Source organism: Pseudochaenichthys georgianus, unplaced genomic scaffold, assembly GCF_902827115.2.
Source record: "Pseudochaenichthys georgianus unplaced genomic scaffold, fPseGeo1.2 scaffold_1003_arrow_ctg1, whole genome shotgun sequence".
NCBI lineage: Eukaryota > Metazoa > Chordata > Actinopteri > Perciformes > Channichthyidae > Pseudochaenichthys > Pseudochaenichthys georgianus.
Window position 1 is genome coordinate 30,001 of NW_027261983.1, and position 21,966 is coordinate 51,966.

Sequence of the window (21,966 nt, forward strand, 5' to 3'; positions counted from 1 at the left end):
TCTATTGGAGCTGTTTGCACTACTCTCCAGCTGCCAGCTGTCATACATTCCATGCATTCCGTTTCAAAAGCTTCACATACAGATACAGCATTCCCTGGTGGTCTAGTGGCTAGGATTCGGTGCTCTCACCGCCGCGGCCCGGGTTCGATTCCCGGTCAGGGAACACTCTTTACTTACTGAATTTCACGGCCGTTTCATTCAAAACAACTCCCACATAAAACGATAGATTGTGCAGACATTGTGCTGACATTCCGTGTGGTTCCACGGTGTAATGGTTAGCACTTTGGACTTTGAATCCAGTGATCCGAGTTCAAATCTCGGTGGAACGTTTCTTTGAATATGCTGAAAAAAGCCAGCTTCTACATCTCATGAGGATCTTGTAGCAGGATAGTGGTTGCAATATATAAGATGGAGAGTGACTTGAGAATGAGTCTATCTAGTCAAGGGAATAATCTGAGTGGCGTTAGGACAACAACCTGGACCTTAAAACCTCTAAAACCAAGGAGTTGACTGCAGGAGAAAAAAGAAGGAATTCCACCATATGTGTGGAGAAATGGAAGGCATGGAGAAGTTCAAGTTTCTTGAAGTCAATATGTCAAAACATTTTACAAGGATCTCCAACACATCACACCGGGTTAAAAAGGCCCAGCAAAGACTCTACTTCCCCGAGGAACTAAAACAAGCCAGGCTCCCAGAGAAACTTTGTGAAGAAACAAGGGGATGAGTGGTAACTTGCTCACTCTGAACTTTACCTCCACACTTCATTACATTACTGTTAAGAGCTATATATTGAACTCTATTGGAGCTGTTTGCACTACTCTCCAGCTGCCAGCTGTCATAAATTCCATGCATTCCGTTTCAAAAGCTTCACATACAGATACAGCATTCCCTGGTGGTCTAGTGGCTAGGATTCGGCGCTCTCACCGCCGCGGCCCGGGTTCGATTCCCGGTCAGGGAACACTCTTTACTTACTGAATTTCACGGCCGTTTCATTCAAAACAACTCCCGCATAAAACGATAGATTGTGCAGACATTGTGCTGACATTCCGTGTGGTTCCATACTCAAGGGACTTGTGGGTACACTGGGTGGACATTTACTACTGGCCGCTGTCCGCCAAGTGTACAGGATAGTATGTCCAGATCACGGACTTTAATGCATAGCGCGTTTTCCATTAAATAGACATTGCAAATAAGTGTTTAACGGTGATTTAAACTAGTTTATGCGGGGAAAAGAGTGCTCAAAATCGGATTAAACAGGCTATTTCACACTTACATTACGGACTCCCATTAAAAGTGCATGAAATGTACAGGAATCTGTCCATTTCATCCACATTTGACGACCCATTCAGGGTGACATTCTTACCCAGGAATTAGTGTCTGAAACATGGGTAAAATCGAAGTGAATACAGGGTGCACATGTCTTTATTACCCAGGAATTATTGTGTGAAAGCTGGGTAAGTTTGCTGTGAATTTAGGGAGGATATGGCCATTTCATACTCCCATTAAAAGTGCATGAAATGTACAGGAATCTGTCCATTTCATCCACATTTGACGACCCATTCAGGGTGACTTTCTTACCCAGGAGATAGTGTCTGAAACATGGGTAAAATCGATGTGAATACAGGGTGCACATGGCTTTATTACCCAGGAATTAGTGTGTGAAAGCTGGGTAAGTTTGCTGTGGATTTAGGGAGGATATGGCCATTTCATACTCCCATTAAAAGTGCATGAAATGTACAGGAATCTGTCCATTTCATCCACATTTGACGACCCATTCAGGGTGAATTTCTTACCCAGGAATTAGTGTCTGAAACATGGGTAAAATCGATGTGAATACAGGGTGCACATGGCTTTATTACCCAGGAATTAGTGTGTGAAAGCTGGGTAAGTATGCTGTGAATTTAGGGAGGATATGGTCATTTCATGGACAGGACATCCGTGGTGATAAGACAATATTTATAACCGGAAATAGCATGCTACACGTGGGTAGATTAGTTGCAAAGGTCGGGTGGTCTGTTATAAGTCAGTTTGAAATTAAAATGGGTCATTCAGAAAGTGCTATTTCTGAATAAATAGCACTTTCTGAACACATGTCAAACAGACATTCCTATTAAAAGTTATCAATTAGTAGCACGATCGGAAACGAGCACTCTGTTTATTTCACACTGCAAGGAGACCGAGCTTGAAAAGCACCTCTCTGTGGCCGCTCCAAGACCCCCAAAACACGGACTAAGGAGCTCCAGGATCCCTCCCTGCCTTGAGCAAACAGGCTAGTTCACACTTCCATTACGTACACCGACAAAGCCACCTCTTCGGGGCCGCTCCAAGACCCCCAAAACACGGACGCAGCAGCCCCAGCATCTCTCCCTGACATGAGCAAACAGGCTATTTCAGACTTCCATGAAATACACCGGGGAAAAGCACCTCTCTGTGGCCGCTCCAAGACCCCCAAAACAAGGACTAAGGAGCTCCAGGATCTCTCCCTGACATGAGCAAACCAACCTGATCTCACCAGAATGCGTGACTCCACCACGACTCCTTAACACCACAATGCGTGGTGGAGTCACGAACTTTGTTACATTTACCTGTCGGCACCACGCAAACAACCCCAATGTAAAGTGAATGAGGCTCCTTTGTCGTGGTGCACACACGCATTTCTACAACGTCCCGCAGTGAGCTTTTATTCTATACAACGTTTTTTTTAAATCTACTTTATAGCTTGTAGTAACTCACGGGAGGCTTCTTTTATTTTATTTGTATTCATAATTATTTTTATTTTTCGTCAGAATGTAAAAATTACATTAGTTACGAATTTGTGTTCTCAAAAAACAGTGCATTGTGTGTAATGCAACTGTGATTTTTATTAAATTAGTTAGTTTTTAAGGAAGGCCAGAGCTTCAGCTGTGTCAAATAGATTGTTCCCTTTAGTTAACGTTATTTAAAAGATAATGATCATGTCCCCTGTATTGTATTACGAGCGTCCATTCCCATTGGATAACGGAGAATTTTACACCCGGAAGTAAGTAGCCTATTCTCCTTACTGTCGATTGATTTTACAGTGATATCTGCACTACTCATCGACTAAAAAACACCAAATTGTCCTTGTTAATTACACAACATTGATAGGTTTGAATTGTAATGCTTTTGTATTTTCCCCCTTCGATTTGGAGAAACAAATATTTTTTCGGAGTTTTTGGACGGCTGAAGACACTACACTACCCAGAATCCTCAGCTATCGTTTGGGACTACACCATGTGCTTAGCGTGACAAACCCCGTGATCAGTCCTCAAGCTCTTTGATTGGTTGACCTCCAACTGCATTCCATATGAAAAAAAAACGTTTCGTAAAAGAGAAAATCATACTTTATTCAGCAGTGCTTGCTTTACTCTTTGAAAGTCATCACATGAATGCATTGTAATAAATGGTTTGGCTGCATTAAATATTACACATCTGTCGTAGTTCTTTATTTATCTACAGAGATCGGGCATCAGAATAGACCAGAAATTATTCTTTTACCGTTCTGTTTTAATTTCACAATAAAGTTAGTAGTAATATTTTGTTTTGATATTATTGTTTTTTATTAACTTCTAGACCACTGGGTCATGTTAAGACCATCTTTTTGTTGTTGCTCTGGGTTTTTTCCATCGCTTTTGTGTTACAAATATCAAAACAATAACAAAATAATATTCGTCGTAAACTAATCCGGAAACAGCAGTATATTTTATTGTGTTAACACTGTAAACTTGACAGCCTTTTAACCTATGCTTTTAACCCAAACCACCTACTGGTTAAAGCACGTTATTACACGTTTAGAGTAATTGCAATGCAGGAAGATTGTGTTGCTTTTTAATGACTGTTTAAAATGCCTTTTTCTTAATGTCTTTCATTTTTGTAAAGCACTTTTGAATGTGTTATATTTTATGAAAAAATTTAAATATTAAGAGTACATACAAAATAGTGGGAAAGTAGAAGGTCAATTATATAAATATAGAATAGAAAATATCAAGAAGATACTCAAATGATATCTAGAGTAAAACAGTTTAGTGCCTGATAGGAGGATGTGCTAACTAATAAGGCTTTATTTAAAGAAATGTGCAGAATACAACAGTGTAATGGTGGAAGTATACACACATTGATAGATGTCTTGTAATGCACTGTTGAGGAACCCAAGTTTTTCATTCATTGCATAACTACACTGTTGTGTATATGATATGTCAATAAACCTTAGAAAATCTTGAAATCTTGAAAGGGATGTGCAAAATAGCAATTATATACAGTCTTTAATTAACTATTAGAGAATAACGAGTAATGAATATGCTTTAAACGGATCTGCAGATAAATATTTAGTCTTCTCAAGCACCAACAATCAAATATCTCTCCTGATTGTTGGCACTTGACAATCACCTTCACTGAATTTCATTCAGGTGTAACTAAAGTCTGATTTAAGGGTTGTTTATATTTCACATCATTAATCCAAATCTGTAAAGTAACTAAAATAAATGTAGTGGAGTAAAAATACCAGGTTAACCTTAAAGAAAGCCCTCAGGATTATAAAAGCACTATTTTCGGATACAATTACCCGCCTCAAGAGGCACTATTTTCGGGTACAATTTATCCATTTTCACCCTTTTCTCTGGTTCTTCCAAAAGATAACAGAGTATTTCCTGACTCTGGAGGAATGCAAGGGGCGTTGTCAGGGGACTCTACCCGCCTCAAGAGGCACTATTTTCGGATACAATTACCCGCCTCAAGAGGCACTATTTTCGGATACAATTTATCCATTTTCACCCTTTTCTCTGGTTCTTCCAAAAGATAACAGAGTATTTCCTGATTCTGGAGGAATGCAATGGGAGTTGTCAGGGGACTCTACCCCACCTCAAGAGGCACTATTTTCGGATACAATTACCCGCCTCAAGAGGCACTATTTTCGGATACAATTTATCCATTTTCACCCTTTTCTCTGGTTCTTCCAAAAGATAACAGAGTATTTCCTGACTCTGGAGGAATGCAAAGGGAGTTGTCAGGGGACTCTACCCGCCTCAAGAGGCACTATTTTCGGATACAATTACCCGCCTCAAGAGGCACTATTTTCGGTTACAATTACCCGCCTCAAGAGGCACTATTTTCGGATACAATTACCCGCCTCAAGAGGCACTATTTTTGGATACAATTTATCCATTCTCACCCTTTTCTCTGGTTCTTCCAAAATACATCAAACATACAGGTTTCAGACACTAATTCCTGGGTAAGAAAGTCACCCTGAATGGGTCGTCAAATGTGGATGAAATGGACAGATTCCTGTACATTTCATGCACTTTTAATGGGAGTCGTCACGTGTGGATGAAATGGCCATATCCTCCCTATATTCACACCACTTTTACCCATGTTTCACACACTAATTCCTGGGTAAGAAAGCCCTGTACATCTCCCTGGATGAAATGGCCATATCCTCCCTATATTCACAGTGATCTTACCCAGGTTTCAGACACTAATTCCTGGGTAAGAAAGTCACCCTGAATGGGTCGTCAAATGTGGATGAAATGGACAGATTCCTGTACATTTCATGCACTTTTAATGGGCAGATTCCTCCTCACTTTAGTCCGAGTGAGGAGTGCTCAAGTGTGGGATGATTTGTAAGGTAGAAGAGGGTAAAACAAGTTCAAGTGTGAACCTCCAGCAGGGCAGGTGCTGCTGTGAATAAGGCCGAATATGGAAGCCGATGAGCGGACGATAAAGCACCGCAAAATACACCACCTTTAAGTGTTGCCAGGGGCACGAGAAAATCCTCCACCGGAGGGTGGGTGCTGCTGCTGTGAAGAAGGCTGAATATGGATGCCGATGGGCGGACGATAAAGCACCGCAAAATACACCACCTTTAAGTGTTGCCAGGGGCACGAGAACATCCTCCACCGGAGGGTGGGTGCTGCTGCTGTGAAGAAGGCCGAATATGGATGCCGATGGGCGGACGATAAAGCACCGCAAAATACACCACCTTTAAGTGTTGCCAGGGGCACGAGAACATCCTCCACCGGAGGGTGGGTGCTGCTGCTGTGAATAAGGCCGAATATGGAAGCCGATGGGTGGACGATAAAGCACCGCAAAACACACCTCTTTTCTGAGTCACCAGGGGCATGAAGTTCTGGAGGGTGTGAACATCTGTGTTTAGTCCGTTGGGGAGTGCTTAATTCCGGGGGTCCGGGGTCTCATGTTATGGAAGTATGGATGATTTTCGAAATTCTCGAAAAACGGCTAAGTGCCAACGGAGGAGGGGCTGCAAAAAGCTCAAGTCTTCGGCGCTTTGGGCGGAAGCCCTGGAGACATTTGCACTCCCCCGTTGCAATTTACAACGGAGAGGGGAAACGAGACCTCCCTTCCTCCGTCCAAAAAATGCATTCATCTTTTCCAAGCTACCATCTGCACGAAATCGGAAACCCGGTTTTTGAGAGCACTTAGAAAAAAACGAGCTATTTTCACATGATGGGGAAATCATGGAGGAATGTATCCGCCTCATGAGCACTTTGGATCGGATACATTTGTTGCCTGGAGGACCCCACTCATGGTTCTCACAAAACTTTAAGTTTTCGAACTGGTCTCTGGAGGAATTCAAGGGGAGTTGTCACGGAATAACGAGACACTATTTTCGGATAAATTTGTTGCCTGGAGGACCCCACTCATGGTTCTCACAAAACTTTAAGTTTTCAAACTGGTCTCTGGAGGAATTCAAGGGGAGTTGTCACGGAATAACGAGACACTATTTTCGGATATATTTGTTGCCTGGAGGACCCCACTCATGGTTCTCACAAAACTTTAAGTTTTCGAACTGGTCTCTGGAGGAATTCAAGGGGAGTTGTCATGGAATAACGAGACACTATTTTCGGATACTTTTTTTGACTTTCATGCATCTTTCCATGGATGAATTATTGTCTTTATTTTTTACTTTTTGGTCAATTTCATCCAGTTTTGGCCCCCGCCTTGCCTGGATGATAAGACCAAGAGATGACAGGGATCTCTGCCCGCCTAACGAGTGCCTAAATGGGACACCTTTCGCACGATGATGCAAATGAAAAAAAACAATGTTTTGAAAATGAGCTGAGTGCACCTTTCTTGAGTCTTTTCAAGCTTCCTTCTTTTTCGCCCCCGGTTCTATACCTTCTACTGGTGACATTTCCCGGTACCGAAATGCTCAAGAATACAGGTCGGATGGCGGTCCGTTGTCCGATCTGTAATAGTTCCTACCACTCCCTGAGCAAACACCTGCAGAGGCACCATAGTGTGCGCAACTTGATTGAAAGAAAAATGCTGCTGTTGTTGGCCAACGGACGGACAAACATTAGGCTCCATCCCTGCACCATTGCAGGATGCGAGTACCGCGGGACACGGCTCGACCGCCACTTGGACAGAGACCATGTTGAGCTGTCCCGGGAGGAAATACATGTGGTTCTAAATAAACTGAAAATGACAGTGGCAAAGAAGGAGCTTTATGAACTCTGAATTACAAACCCCACAGTAGGAATGATTACCTCTTGGGATGTTGACATGGTGGACGATGATGTACTGTCCCCGGTGATTGAATGTGACAACCCGGACTGTAAGGAATGGAGGATGGAGGCAAACACAGTGAGGGCTCAGCGGGACAGATATGCTGCTGAGGTGAAATCCCTGCGCTGCAAGTTGCAGCAGAGGATAAAACATAAGCGACAAATGATGGATCAGCGGGCCGGGGACATGCACGAGTTCGATGGGGAGGAACGAGAGCGGGTCTTTCTAAAGAAACGACCCCGAACAGAGTCGACCCCGAACAGAGTCGACACCAACGAGGCTGTCCAAGTCGAAAGGTCCCTCCTGCAGCAAGTCTCCCATTCCTGCCTGCAGCAAGTCTCCCATTCCCGCCTGCAGCAAGTCCCCCACTGGCTCTCACACACATTCATCCAGCTCCTCAGAACCTGCATCCATGTATACCGAGGCCTCGTCAACCTCCCCTCCCATACATTCCCCCTGGTTCCGCGGCCGGGGGAATATAATGTGGGACATCACATTCCCATGGATCATGGGTAAGTGTGTTGAATATGTCACAAATGCAGTTTCTGTAACACACAATGTGTTGTCATTAAAGTACTGTTTTATGTTTCACAGAGGAGTATCTGCAAGGATACCGGGAACATTATGTGGGCATTTACCCAACAGTGAGGCTCCAAGAAAACACAGTCTCCAAAATAAGCAGAGTGAAATCGTTCCTAAGTTTCATGGCTCACGGTTTCAATCGCCTGTCTGACTGGCTCTTTTTGAGGGATCTGAAGAGGATACGTGGGTGGTTCCGGAGCCTGATAAAGTCAAGCCTACAGGTCACGACCTCCGACTTCTATATCAAAAATATATCACACTTTCTCAAGTACATGGCCGACACACCGTGCAAGGGGAGCAGGCTCAGCCAAAACGACATGATTTTAATCAAACGGGAAGTTGTTGCCATCCTGAAGTCCCTGAAGAGAAAAGTACTTATCCACCAGATGCAAGTGAAGCGGGACAAGATGGAAGGTCTGCCGAGCCATAACGACATCATGGCATGTTTGACTTCGACCAAAACTCGCATCCCTCAGCTCCTGGATGTGATGGCCAGCAATCCGACTACCGCAACCCGGATACTCCTCTATGGGTACATGACCCTCCATTGGAGCTGTATTTACGGCCACCGTCCGGGGGTCTACTCCAACATGACCAACGCCGAGGTCCGAAAGGCGGATACAACTGGCACTGCCTTCGGCTACCTCATCCATGTGAGTGCTATTAAAAAATGTATTTATTCTGCCAGTTATATGCATGATTGATATTGTATTGACGCTCTCTACCTCTGTCATAACAGGTAAGCAACCACAAGACGGCCAACGCGTTCGGGGAAGCGCAGCTGTACCTCACCATAGAAGAATTTGGATGGATGAAGAGGTGGCTGGAACTCAAGGGTACGCTGACCTGCACCCAGAGCCGCCCGCTACTTCCTATACACAGCGGGGAAGAACCCGTCCAGGAACCTTGCCTACTCCCTGACGTTGGCATGGGCTGATGTGGGGCTACAAGGTCCCATTAACTTCACCGACCTCCGCACAGTCCACGCCGATAATGCAAAGAGGTTTCAGGACAAAGGCAACCGCCAAAGAGTGAGTGATTTCATGTGTCATAACACTGCAACTGCAGACAAATTGTACGCGAAGAATCCTTCTTTGAAGGAGGCTGCGGACATACGGCTGCTCTTCACAGAGTCACTGCAAGCAGCAGCGGCGGCATCGACAGCAGCAGCAGCGGGACATGAAGACACTTTGGCGGGTATTGACATCGACAGTGACAGCTCTGGAGAGGAGCACACCCCCGTTCCCTACCAAGACTCCAGCGATGCCGAGACATCAGATGAATAATTCTCCAAAAATGTCAACGCTTGGAGAGCGAAGAGGGACCAGTCACTGGCCGAACACAGCCCCTCAGACATGGGTGAAGAGAGGGTGCCATACTCTGCACCAACTTCACCCGATACGGACACTGTTGCCAGTGATCAACTTGTAAATATGCAATGTTTTGTTGTACTCAGTCCCCTTGTGCTGGGTGAGTGAATACTTTATATCCTGTGTGAATGTATTTATTACTGTAAATATTACTGTAAATAAAGTTTGTTAAAATTACTTACTTTGTCCTCTGTTTTTAAAGCCCAATATGGGTTTTTTCCCTTTAAGATCCCCAGGGGCACGATATTCTGGTTCTGGTGGTAGCATGGAGGTGTTTAGTCCGAGTGAGTAGTGCTCAAGTGTGGGATGATGTGTAAGGTAGAAGAGGGTTAAAACAGTTAAAGTGTGAACCTCCAGCAGGGCAGGTGCTGCTGTGAAGAAGGCCGACTATGGATGCCGATGGGCGGACGATAGAGCACCACAAAATACACCCCCCTTTAAGGTTCCCAGGGGCACGAGTTTCTTAAGGGTGTGATCATCTGGGTTTAGTCCGTGGGGGAGTGCTTAAGTTCGGGGGCCCGGGGACCCAAGGTGCACGAGGTTCTGGAAGTACGCATGTCAGGGAGAGATCCTGGAGCTCCTTAGTCCGTGTTTTGGGGGTCTTGGAGCGGCCACAGAGAGGTGCTTTTCCCCGGTGTATTTCATGGAAGTCTGAAATAGCCTGTTTGCTCATGGTTGGGAGGGATCCTGGAGCTCCTTAGTCCGTGTTTTGGGGGTCTTGGAGCGGCCCCGAAGAGGTGGCTTTGTCGGTGTACGTAATGGGTAAGAAAGCCACCCTGGACGGGTCGTCAAATGTGAATGAAATGGACAGATTCCTGTACATTTCATGCACTTTTAATGGGCTCGTCAAATGTGGATGAAATGGACAGATTCCTGTACATTTCATGCACTTTTAATGGGAGGATGAAATGTAAGTGTGAACTAGCCTGTTTAATCCGATTTTGAGCACTCTTTTCCCCGCATAAACTAGTTTAAATCACCGTTAAACACTTATTTGCAATGTCTATTTAATGGAGATCCCGCTATGCATTAAAGTCCGTGATCTGTACACACTATCCTGTACACTTGGCGGATCGCGACGGGTAGTTAATGTCCACACAGTGTACACACAAGTCCCGAGAGTATTCACAGTAATCTTACCCAGCTTTCACACACTAATTCCTGGGTAACAAAGCCCTGTACATATCCCTGGATGAAATGGCCATGTGCACCCCTGTATTCACAGTAATCTTACCCAGCTTTCACACACTAATTCCTGGGTAAGAAGGCCACCCTGGACGGGTCGTCAAATGTGGATGAAATGGACAGATTCCTGTACATTTCATGCACTTTTAGTGGGGTCGTCAAATGTGGATGAAATGGACAGATTCCTCATTTCATTACATGGTTTACCAGGGACACTAAGGTTTTACCCGGATGTCCTTATGTGTTTAGTCAGAGTGCTTGAGTTTGGGTACACGTCTTTGCCAGGCACACACAACCGTCGAAAGACGAAATATGACAAAACAGTTAAAGTGTGAACTTCCAGCACAGGGGGCGGAATGCCGTGAAGAAGGCCGAATATGGATGCCGATGGGCGGACAATAAAGCCCCGCAAAATACACCACCTAATACCAGGGCCATGATAACATCCTCCACGGGAGGGTGGGTGTTGTTGCTGTGAAGAAGGCCGAATATGGATGCTGGTGTGCGGACAGTAAAGCACCGCAAAATACACCACCTTTAAGTGTTGCCAGGGGCACGAGAATATCCTCCACTGGAGGGTGGGTGCTGCTGCTGTCAAGAAGGCCGAATATGGAGGCCGATTGGCGGACGATAAAGCACCGCAAAATACACCCCCCTTTAAGGTTCCCAGGGGCACGAGATTCTTGAGGGTGTGATCATTTGGGTTTAGTCCGTGGGGGAGTGCTTAAGTTCGGGGGCCCGGGGACCCAAGGTGCGCGAGGTTCTGGAAGTACGCTTGTCAGGGAGAGATCCTGGAGCTCCTTAGTCCGTGTTTTGGGGGTCTTGGAGCGGCCACAGAGAGGTGCTTTCCTCCGGTGTATTTCATGGAAGTCTGAAATAGCCCGTTTGCTCATGTCAGGGAGAGATCCTGGAGCTCCTTAGTCCGTGTTTTGGGGGTCTTGGAGCGGCCACAGAGAGGTGCTTTCCTCCGGTGTATTTCATGGAAGTCTGAAATAGCCTGTTTGCTCCAACCTGATCTCACCAGAATGCGTGACTCCACCACGACTCCTTAACACCACAATGCGTGGTGGAGTCACGAACTTTGTTACATTTACGTGTCGGCACCACGCAAACAACCCCAATGTAAAGTGAATGAGGCTCCTTTGTCGTGGTGCACACACGCATTTCTACAACGTCCCGCAGTGAGCTTTTATGCTATACAACGTTTTTTAAATCTACTTTATAGCTTGTAGTAACTCACGGGAGGCTTCTTTTATTTTATTTGTATTCATAATTATTTTTATTTTTCGTCAGAATGTAAAAATTACATTAGTTACGAATTTGTGTTCTCAAAAAACAGTGCATTGTGTGTAATGCAACTGTGATTTTTATTAAATTAGTTAGTTTTTAAGGAAGGCCAGAGCTTCAGCTGTGTCAAATAAATTGTTCCCTTTAGTTAACGTTATTTAAAAGATAATGATCATGTCCCCTGTATTGTATTACGAGCGTCCATTCCCATTGGATAACGGAGAATTTTACACCCGGAAGTAAGTAGCCTATTCTCCTTACTGTCGATTGATTTTACAGTGATATCTGCACTACTCATCGACTAAAAAACACCAAATTGTCCTTGTTAATTACACAACATTGATAGGTTTGAATTGTGTACAATGCTTTTGTATTTTCCCCCTTCGATTCGGAGAAACAAATATTTTTTCGGAGTTTTAGGACGGCAGAAGACACTACACTACCCAGAATCCTCAGCTATCGTTTGGGACTACACCATGTGCTTAGCTTGACAAACCCCGTGATCAGTCCTCAACCTCTGTGATTGGATGCGCGAAGTTTACACAGAGCGTCCAAAAGGACTTTGAAATGGAATGAAACCCATCGACGGCACACTATTCAAAACAGGAATCGAACGTGTCCTACCCCCTCCCCCCCTTAGGTCACAGGCTCCTCCAACAGTGCTACGCAATAAAACAGATACACAGAAAAAAATAGTGAAATAGTGCAATAAGAGTCTATATACAAGTGATTGGAATATGATATATTAGATAAATAATTTCTAAGTAGCAGCCAGATGAATGTTATTTCTAAATTCAGGTGTTTAATAATCGTATAGCCTGTGGGATGAAGCTGTCCCTGTGTCTGGTGGTTTTAGTCCGGATGCTGCGGTACCGCCTGCCAGACTGCAGCGGACAGAACAGTTTGTGGCTGGGGTGATGGGGTCTTTTATAATCCTGAGGGCTTTCTTTAAGGTTAACCTGGTATTTTTACTCCACTACATTTATTTTAGTTACTTTACAGATTTGGATTAATGATGTGAAATATAAACAACCCTTAAATCAGACTTTAGTTACACCTGAATGAAATTCAGTGAAGGTGATTGTCAAGTGCCAACAATCAGGAGAGATATTTGATTGTTGGTGCTTGAGAAGACTAAATATTTATCTGCAGATCCGTTTAAAGCATATTCATTACTCGTTATTCTCTAATAGTTAATTAAAGACTGTATATAATTGCTATTTTGCACATCCCTTTCAAGATTTCAAGATTTTCTAAGGTTTATTGACATATCATATACACAACAGTGTAGTTATGCAATGAATGAAAAACTTGGGTTCCTCAACAGTGCATTACACGACATCTATCAATGTGTGTATACTTCCACCATTACACTGTTGTATTCTGCACATTTCTTTAAATAAAGCCTTATTAGTTAGCACATCCTCCTATCAGGCACTAAACTGTTTTACTCTAGATATCATTTGAGTATCTTCTTGATATTTTCTATTCTATATTTATATAATTGACCTTCTACTTTCCCACTATTTTGTATGTACTCTTAATATTTAAATTTTTTCATAAAATATAACACATTCAAAAGTGCTTTACAAAAATGAAAGACATTAAGAAAAAGGCATTTTAAACAGTCATTAAAAAGCAACACAATCTTCCTGCATTGTAATTACTCTAAACGTGTAATAACGTGCTTTAACCAGTAGGTGGTTTGGGTTAAAAGCATAGGTTAAAAGGCTGTCAAGTTTACAGTGTTAACACAATAAAATATACTGCTGTTTCCGGATTAGTTTACGACGAATATTATTTTGTTATTGTTTTGATATTTGTAACACAAAAGCGATGGAAAAAACCCAGAGCAACAACAAAAAGATGGTCTTAACATGACCCAGTGGTCTAGAAGTTAATAAAAAACAATAATATCAAAACAAAATATTACTACTAACTTTATTGTGAAATTAAAACAGAACGGTAAAAGAATAATTTCTGGTCTATTCTGATGCCCGATCTCTGTAGATAAATAAAGAACTACGACAGATGTGTAATATTTAATGCAGCCAAACCATTTATTACAATGCATTCATGTGATGACTTTCAAAGAGTAAAGCAAGCACTGCTGAATAAAGTATGATTTTCTCTTTTACGAAACGTTTTTTTTTCATATGGAATGCAGTTGGAGGTCAACCAATCAAAGAGCTTGAGGACTGATCACGGGGTTTGTCACGCTAAGCACATGGTGTAGTCCCAAACGATAGCTGAGGATTCTGGGTAGTGTAGTGTCTTCAGCCGTCCAAAAACTCCGAAAAAATATTTGTTTCTCCGAATCGAAGGGGGAAAATACAAAAGCATTACAATTCAAACCTATCAATGTTGTGTAATTAACAAGGACAATTTGGTGTTTTTTAGTCGATGAGTAGTGCAGATATCACTGTAAAATCAATCGACAGTAAGGAGAATAGGCTACTTACTTCCGGGTGTAAAATTCTCCGTTATCCAATGGGAATGGATGCTCGTAATACAATACAGGGGACATGATCATTATCTTTTAAATAACGTTAACTAAAGGGAACAATCTATTTGACACAGCTGAAGCTCTGGCCTTCCTTAAAAACTAACTAATTTAATAAAAATCACAGTTGCATTACACACAATGCACTGTTTTTTGAGAACACAAATTCGTAACTAATGTAATTTTTACATTCTGACGAAAAATAAAAATAATTATGAATACAAATAAAATAAAAGAAGCCTCCCGTGAGTTACTACAAGCTATAAAGTAGATTTAAAAAAAACGTTGTATAGAATAAAAGCTCACTGCGGGACGTTGTAGAAATGCGTGTGTGCACCACGACAAAGGAGCCTCATTCACTTTACATTGGGGTTGTTTGCGTGGTGCCGACAGGTAAATGTAACAAAGTTCGTGACTCCACCACGCATTGTGGTGTTAAGGAGTCGTGGTGGAGTCACGCATTCTGGTGAGATCAGGTTGGTTTGCTCATGTCAGGGAGAGATCCTGGAGCTCCTTAGTCCTTGTTTTGGGGGTCTTGGAGCGGCCACAGAGAGGTGCTTTTCCCCGGTGTATTTCATGGAAGTCTGAAATAGCCTGTTTGCTCATGTCAGGGAGAGATGCTGGGGCTGCTGCGTCCGTGTTTTGGGGGTCTTGGAGCGGCCCCGAAGAGGTGGCTTTGTCGGTGTACGTAATGGAAGTGTGAACTAGCCTGTTTGCTCAAGGCAGGGAGGGATCCTGGAGCTCCTTAGTCCGTGTTTTGGGGGTCTTGGAGCGGCCACAGAGAGGTGCTTTTCAAGCTCGGTCTCCTTGCAGTGTGAAATAAACAGAGTGCTCGTTTCCGATCGTGCTACTAATTGATAACTTTTAATAGGAATGTCTGTTTGACATGTGTTCAGAAAGTGCTATTTATTCAGAAATAGCACTTTCTGAATGACCCATTTTAATTTCAAACTGACTTATAACAGACCACCCGACCTTTGCAACTAATCTACCCACGTGTAGCATGCTATTTCCGGTTATAAATATTGTCTTATCACCACGGATGTCCTGTCCATGAAATGACCATATCCTCCCTAAATTCACAGCATACTTACCCAGCTTTCACACACTAATTCCTGGGTAATAAAGCCATGTGCACCCTGTATTCACATCGATTTTACCCATGTTTCAGACACTAATTCCTGGGTAAGAAATTCACCCTGAATGGGTCGTCAAATGTGGATGAAATGGACAGATTCCTGTACATTTCATGCACTTTTAATGGGAGTATGAAATGGCCATATCCTCCCTAAATCCACAGCAAACTTACCCAGCTTTCACACACTAATTCCTGGGTAATAAAGCCATGTGCACCCTGTATTCACATCGATTTTACCCATGTTTCAGACACTATCTCCTGGGTAAGAAAGTCCCCCTGAATGGGTCGTCAAATGTGGATGAAATGGACAGATTCCTGTACATTTCATGCACTTTTAATGGGAGTATGAAATGGCCATATCCTCCCTAAATTCACAGCAAACTTACCCAGCTTTCACACAATAATTCCTGGGTAATAAAGACATGTGCACCCTGTATTCACTTCGATTTTACCCATGTTTCAGACACTAATTCCTGGGTAAGAATGTCACCCTGAATGGGTCGTCAAATGTGGATGAAATGGACAGATTCCTGTACATTTCATGCACTTTTAATGGGAGTCTGTAATGTAAGTGTGAAATAGCCTGTTTAATCCGATTTTGAGCACTCTTTTCCCCACATAAACTAGTTTAAATCACCGTTAAACACTTATTTGCAATGTCTATTTAATGGAAAACGCGCTATGCATTAAAGTCCGTGATCTGGACATACTATCCTGTACACTTGGCGGACAGCGGCCAGTAGTAAATGTCCACCCAGTGTACCCACAAGTCCCTTGAGTATGGAACCACACGGAATGTCAGCACAATGTCTGCACAATCTATCGTTTTATGCGGGAGTTGTTTTGAATGAAACGGCCGTGAAATTCAGTAAGTAAAGAGTGTTCCCTGACCGGGAATCGAACCCGGGCTGCGGCGGTGAGAGCGCCGAAACCTAGCCACTAGACCACCAGGGAATGCTGTATCTGTATGTGAAGCTTTTGAAACGGAATGCATGGAATTTATGACAGCTGGCAGCTGGAGAGTAGTGCAAACAGCTCCAATAGAGTTCAATATATAGCTCTTAACAGTAATGTAATGAAGTGTGGAGGTAAAGTTCAGAGTGAGCAAGTTACCACTCATCCCCTTGTTTCTTCACAAAGTTTCTCTGGGAGCCTGGCTTGTTTTAGTTCCTCGGGGAAGTAGAGTCTTTGCTGGGCCTTTTTATCCCGGTGTGATGTGTTGGAGATCCTTGTAAAATGTTTTGACATATTGACTTCAAGAAACTTGAATTTCTCCATGCCTTCCATTTCTCCACATATATGGTGGAATTCCTTCTTTTTTCTCCTGCAGTCAACTCCTTGGTTTTAGAGGTGTTGCGGTCCAGGTTGTTGTCCTAACGCCACTCAGATTATTCCCTTGACTAGATAGACTCATTCTCAAGTCACTCTCCATCTTCTATATTGCAACCACTATCCTGCTACAAGATCCTCATGAGATGTAGAAGCTGCCTTTTTTCAGCGTACTCAAAGAAAGGTTCCACCGAGATTTGAACTCAGATCGCTGGATTCAGAGTCCAGAGTGCTGACCATTACACCATGGAACCACATGAAATGTCCACACTGTATTCAAATAAATTGTATGTTTACACAGAGACTCACACACGAAACTAACTCATCTCTCTGCCACTTCACCTTCAACTGAAAACTGCACCAGTATGCGCCAAGGTCATAGTTGGTTGAAACAAACAATATCCTTTGAAATGAGCAGAGAGGCAATTTTGTGCTCAACAGACCACACCTCTCCTATACCTGGCTGCGGCCCAAGATGTGTTGTTTTGGCTCCTCAAGTTACTCAAAGGGCTCTTCTCAAATCTTGACATGTTCCCCGGCCAGGGTCAGTAGACGAGTGAATGTTAAAGCTTTGCAAGACAACTGTTGTTTGATGATTACCTTCCGCATCAATACACAGGCTGAACAATTTAAGCTTGTATGCACACCTCCATAGCTCAGTTGGAAGATTGGAGGACTATAGGTTGTTAATTGCAGCAATGTTTGCATCGGCTACACTTTAGCACTTGTGATTACGGGTGCATCGTCCTATGTAAATATGGCCTTGTGAACAGGGTTAAAATGGAAAGAGAGAATCTGCTGATCCAAAGCATTTACAATTAGCAGAGGATGGTTTCAATCCATCGACCTCTGGGTTATGGGCCCAGCACGCTTCCGCTGCGCCACTCTGCTGGATGTTTAGCACTCCAAGGCTGGCAAAAATGTACTGTACTCATTGTCGGCCGTTTCAATTTTCAACCTTGACAAAGGCAGCGCATTCCAGATCCAATCGTTCTTCTTTACCTTTTGCAATAGAGGCCCTTAAAAAATAAAATTCCAGGTGGTTTTCCTTTTACGTTCATTGTGTCTGAGGCACTGACGATAGTCTGTTGAGTAAGCATGTACCTAATCAAAGCAAGGTTCCACCGAGATTTGAACTCGGATCGCTGGATTCAGAGTCCAAAGTGCTAACCATTACACCATGGAACCACACGGAATGTCAGCACAATGTCTGCACAATCTATCGTTTTATGCGGGAGTTGTTTTGAATGAAACGGCCGTGAAATTCAGTAAGTAAAGAGTGTTCCCTGACCGGGAATCGAACCCGGGCCGCGGCGGTGAGAGCGCCGAATCCTAGCCACTAGACCACCAGGGAATGCTGTATCTGTATGTGAAGCTTTTGAAACGGAATGCATGGAATGTATGACAGCTGGCAGCTGGAGAGTAGTGCAAACAGCTCCAATAGAGTTCAATATCTAGCTCTTAACAGTAATGTAATGTAGTGTGGAGGTAAAGTTCAGAGTGAGCAAGTTACCACTCATCCCCTTGTTTCTTCACAAAGTTTCTCTGGGAGCCTGGCTTGTTTTAGTTCCTCGGGGAAGTAGAGTCTTTGCTGGGCCTTTTTAACCCGGTGTGATGTGTTGGAGATCCTTGTAAAATGTTTTGACATATTGACTTCAAGAAACTTGAATTTCTCCATGCCTTCCATTTCTCCACACATATGGTGGAATTCCTTCTTTTTTCTCCTGCAGTCAACTCCTTGGTTTTAGAGGTTTTGCGGTCCAGGTTGTTGTCCTAACACCACTCAGATTATTCCCTTGACTAGATAGACTCATTCTCAAGTCACTCTCCATCTTCTATATTGCAACCACTATCCTGCTACAAGATCCTCATGAGATGTAGAAGCTGGCTTTTTTCAACGTACTCAAAGAAAGGTTCCACCGAGATTTGAACTCGGATCACTGGATTCAAAGTCCAGAGTGCTAACCATTACACCATGGAACCACATGAAATGTCCACACTGTATTCAAAGAAATTGTATCTTTACACAGAGACTCACACACGAAACTAACTCATCTCTCTGCCACTTCACCTTCAACTGCAAACTGCACCAGTATGCGCCAAGGTCATAGTTGGTTGAAACAAAGAATATCCTTTGAAATGAGCAGAGAGGCAATTTTGTGCTCAACAGACCACACCTCTCCTATACCTGGCTGCGGCCCAAGATGTGTTGTTTTGGCTCCTCAAGTTACTCAAAGGGCTCTTCTCAAATCTTGACATGTTCCCCGGCCAGGGTCAGTAGACGAGTGAATGTTAAAGCTTTGCAAGACAACTGTTGTTTGATGATTACCTTCCGCATCAATACACAGGCTGAACAATTTAAGCTTGTATGCACACCTCCATAGCTCAGTTGGAAGATTGGAGGACTATAGGTTGTTAATTGCAGAAATGTTTGCATCGGCTACACTTTAGCACTTGTGATTACGGATGCATCGTCCTATGTAAATATGGCCTTGTGAACAGGGTTAAAATGGAAAGAGAGAATCTGCTGATCCAAAGCATTTACAATTAGCAGAGGATGGTTTCGATCCATCGACCTCTGGGTTATGGGCCCAGCACGCTTCCGCTGCGCCACTCTGCTGGATGTTTAGCACTCCAAGGCTGGCAAAAATGTACTGTACTCATTGTCGGCCGTTTCAATTTTCAACCTTGACAAAGGCAGCGCATTCCAGATCCAATCGTTCTTCTTTACCTTTTGCAATAGAGGCCCTTAAAAAATAAAATTCCAGGTGGTTTTCCTTTTACGTTCATTGTGTCTGAGGCACTGACGATAGTCTGTTGAGTAAGCATGTACCTAATCAAAGCAAGGTTCCACCGAGATTTGAACTCGGATCGCTGGATTCAGAGTCCAAAGTGCTAACCATTACACCATGGAACCACACGGAATGTCAGCACAATGTCTGCACAATCTATCGTTTTATGCGGGAGTTGTTTTGAATGAAACGGCCGTGAAATTCAGTAAGTAAAGAGTGTTCCCTGACCGGGAATCGAACCCGGGCCGCGGCGGTGAGAGCGCCGAATCCTAGCCACTAGACCACCAGGGAATGCTGTATCTGTATGTGAAGCTTTTGAAACGGAATGCATGGAATGTATGACAGCTGGCAGCTGGAGAGTAGTGCAAACAGCTCCAATAGAGTTCAATATCTAGCTCTTAACAGTAATGTAATGTAGTGTGGAGGTAAAGTTCAGAGTGAGCAAGTTACCACTCATCCCCTTGTTTCTTCACAAAGTTTCTCTGGGAGCCTGGCTTGTTTTAGTTCCTCGGGGAAGTAGAGTCTTTGCTGGGCCTTTTTAACCCGGTGTGATGTGTTGGAGATCCTTGTAAAATGTTTTGACATATTGACTTCAAGAAACTTGAATTTCTCCATGCCTTCCATTTCTCCACACATATGGTGGAATTCCTTCTTTTTTCTCCTGCAGTCAACTCCTTGGTTTTAGAGGTTTTAAGGTCCAGGTTGTTGTCCTAACACCACTCAGATTATTCCCTTGACTAGATAGACTCATTCTCAAGTCACTCTCCATCTTCTATATTGCAACCAATATCCTGCTACAAGATCCTCATGAGATGTAGAAGCTGGCTTTTTTCAGCGTACTCAAAGAAAGGTTCCACCGAGATTTGAACTCGGATCACTGGATTCAAAGTCCAGAGTGCTAACCATTACACCATGGAACCACATGAAATGTCCACACTGTATTCAAAGAAATTGTATCTTTACACAGAGACTCACACACGAAACTAACTCATCTCTCTGCCACTTCACCTTCAACTGCAAACTGCACCAGTATGCGCCAAGGTCATAGTTGGTTGAAACAAACAGAACAATATCCTTTGAAATGAGCAGAGAGGCAATTTTGTGCTCAACAGACCACACCTCTCCTATACCTGGCTGCGGCCCAAGATGTGTTGTTTTGGCTCCTCGAGTTACTCAAAGGGCTCTTCCCAAATCTTGACATGTTCCCCGGCCAGGGTCAGTAGACGAGTGAATGTTAAAGCTTTGCAAGACAACTGTTGTTTGATGATTACCTTCCGCATCAATACACAGGCTGAACAATTTAAGCTTGTATGCACACCTCCATAGCTCAGTTGGAAGATTGGAGGACTATAGGTTGTTAATTGCAGCAATGTTTGCATCGGCTACACTTTAGCACTTGTGATTACGGATGCATCGTCCTATGTAAATATGGCCTTGTGAACAGGGTTAAAATGGAAAGAGAGAATCTGCTGATCCAAAGCATTTACAATTAGCAGAGGATGGTTTCGATCCATCGACCTCTGGGTTATGGGCCCAGCACGCTTCCGCTGCGCCACTCTGCTGGATGTTTAGCACTCCAAGGCTGGCAAAAATGTACTGTACTCATTGTCGGCCGTTTCAATTTTCAACCTTGACAAAGGCAGCGCATTCCAGATCCAATCGTTCTTCTTTACCTTTTGCAATAGAGGCCCTTAAAAAATAAAATTCCAGGTGGTTTTCCTTTTACGTTCATTGTGTCTGAGGCACTGACGATAGTCTGTTGAGTAAGCATGTACCTAATCAAAGCAAGGTTCCACCGAGATTTGAACTCGGATCGCTGGATTCAGAGTCCAAAGTGCTAACCATTACACCATGGAACCACACGGAATGTCAGCACAATGTCTGCACAATCTATCGTTTTATGCGGGAGTTGTTTTGAATGAAACGGCCGTGAAATTCAGTAAGTAAAGAGTGTTCCCTGACCGGGAATCGAACCCGGGCCGCGGCGGTGAGAGCGCCGAATCCTAGCCACTAGACCACCAGGGAATGCTGTATCTGTATGTGAAGCTTTTGAAACGGAATGCATGGAATGTATGACAGCTGGCAGCTGGAGAGTAGTGCAAACAGCTCCAATAGAGTTCAATATCTAGCTCTTAACAGTAATGTAATGTAGTGTGGAGGTAAAGTTCAGAGTGAGCAAGTTACCACTCATCCCCTTGTTTCTTCACAAAGTTTCTCTGGGAGCCTGGCTTGTTTTAGTTC

At 43.5% G+C, this 21,966-nt stretch overlaps 13 non-coding genes across 13 annotated transcripts; 2 read left to right on the plus strand and 11 right to left on the minus strand.

The window, feature by feature from the left end:
• Positions 1-91: 91 nt before the first annotated feature.
• On the plus strand, positions 92-163 carry trnae-cuc (transfer RNA glutamic acid (anticodon CUC)). The gene has a single exon. It is a non-coding gene; the product is annotated as a tRNA-Glu (tRNA).
• A 723-nt stretch (positions 164-886) lies between these two features.
• Positions 887-958, plus strand: trnae-cuc (transfer RNA glutamic acid (anticodon CUC)). The gene has a single exon. It is a non-coding gene; the product is annotated as a tRNA-Glu (tRNA).
• Positions 959-17,115: 16,157 nt separating this feature from the next.
• On the minus strand, positions 17,116-17,187 carry trnaq-cug (transfer RNA glutamine (anticodon CUG)). Its single transcript has one exon. It is a non-coding gene; the product is annotated as a tRNA-Gln (tRNA).
• An 862-nt stretch (positions 17,188-18,049) lies between these two features.
• Positions 18,050-18,121, minus strand: trnaq-cug (transfer RNA glutamine (anticodon CUG)). Its single transcript has one exon. It is a non-coding gene; the product is annotated as a tRNA-Gln (tRNA).
• Positions 18,122-18,215: 94 nt separating this feature from the next.
• Positions 18,216-18,287, minus strand: trnae-cuc (transfer RNA glutamic acid (anticodon CUC)). The gene has a single exon. It is a non-coding gene; the product is annotated as a tRNA-Glu (tRNA).
• Positions 18,288-18,844: 557 nt separating this feature from the next.
• On the minus strand, positions 18,845-18,916 carry trnaq-uug (transfer RNA glutamine (anticodon UUG)). The gene has a single exon. It is a non-coding gene; the product is annotated as a tRNA-Gln (tRNA).
• Positions 18,917-19,481: 565 nt separating this feature from the next.
• trnam-cau (transfer RNA methionine (anticodon CAU)) lies at positions 19,482-19,553 on the minus strand. Its single transcript has one exon. It is a non-coding gene; the product is annotated as a tRNA-Met (tRNA).
• A 225-nt stretch (positions 19,554-19,778) lies between these two features.
• Positions 19,779-19,850, minus strand: trnaq-cug (transfer RNA glutamine (anticodon CUG)). The gene has a single exon. It is a non-coding gene; the product is annotated as a tRNA-Gln (tRNA).
• Positions 19,851-19,944: 94 nt separating this feature from the next.
• On the minus strand, positions 19,945-20,016 carry trnae-cuc (transfer RNA glutamic acid (anticodon CUC)). Its single transcript has one exon. It is a non-coding gene; the product is annotated as a tRNA-Glu (tRNA).
• Positions 20,017-20,573: 557 nt separating this feature from the next.
• trnaq-uug (transfer RNA glutamine (anticodon UUG)) lies at positions 20,574-20,645 on the minus strand. Its single transcript has one exon. It is a non-coding gene; the product is annotated as a tRNA-Gln (tRNA).
• A 570-nt stretch (positions 20,646-21,215) lies between these two features.
• Positions 21,216-21,287, minus strand: trnam-cau (transfer RNA methionine (anticodon CAU)). Its single transcript has one exon. It is a non-coding gene; the product is annotated as a tRNA-Met (tRNA).
• A 225-nt stretch (positions 21,288-21,512) lies between these two features.
• trnaq-cug (transfer RNA glutamine (anticodon CUG)) lies at positions 21,513-21,584 on the minus strand. Its single transcript has one exon. It is a non-coding gene; the product is annotated as a tRNA-Gln (tRNA).
• A 94-nt stretch (positions 21,585-21,678) lies between these two features.
• On the minus strand, positions 21,679-21,750 carry trnae-cuc (transfer RNA glutamic acid (anticodon CUC)). The gene has a single exon. It is a non-coding gene; the product is annotated as a tRNA-Glu (tRNA).
• Between the last annotated feature and the right edge of the window lie 216 nt (positions 21,751-21,966).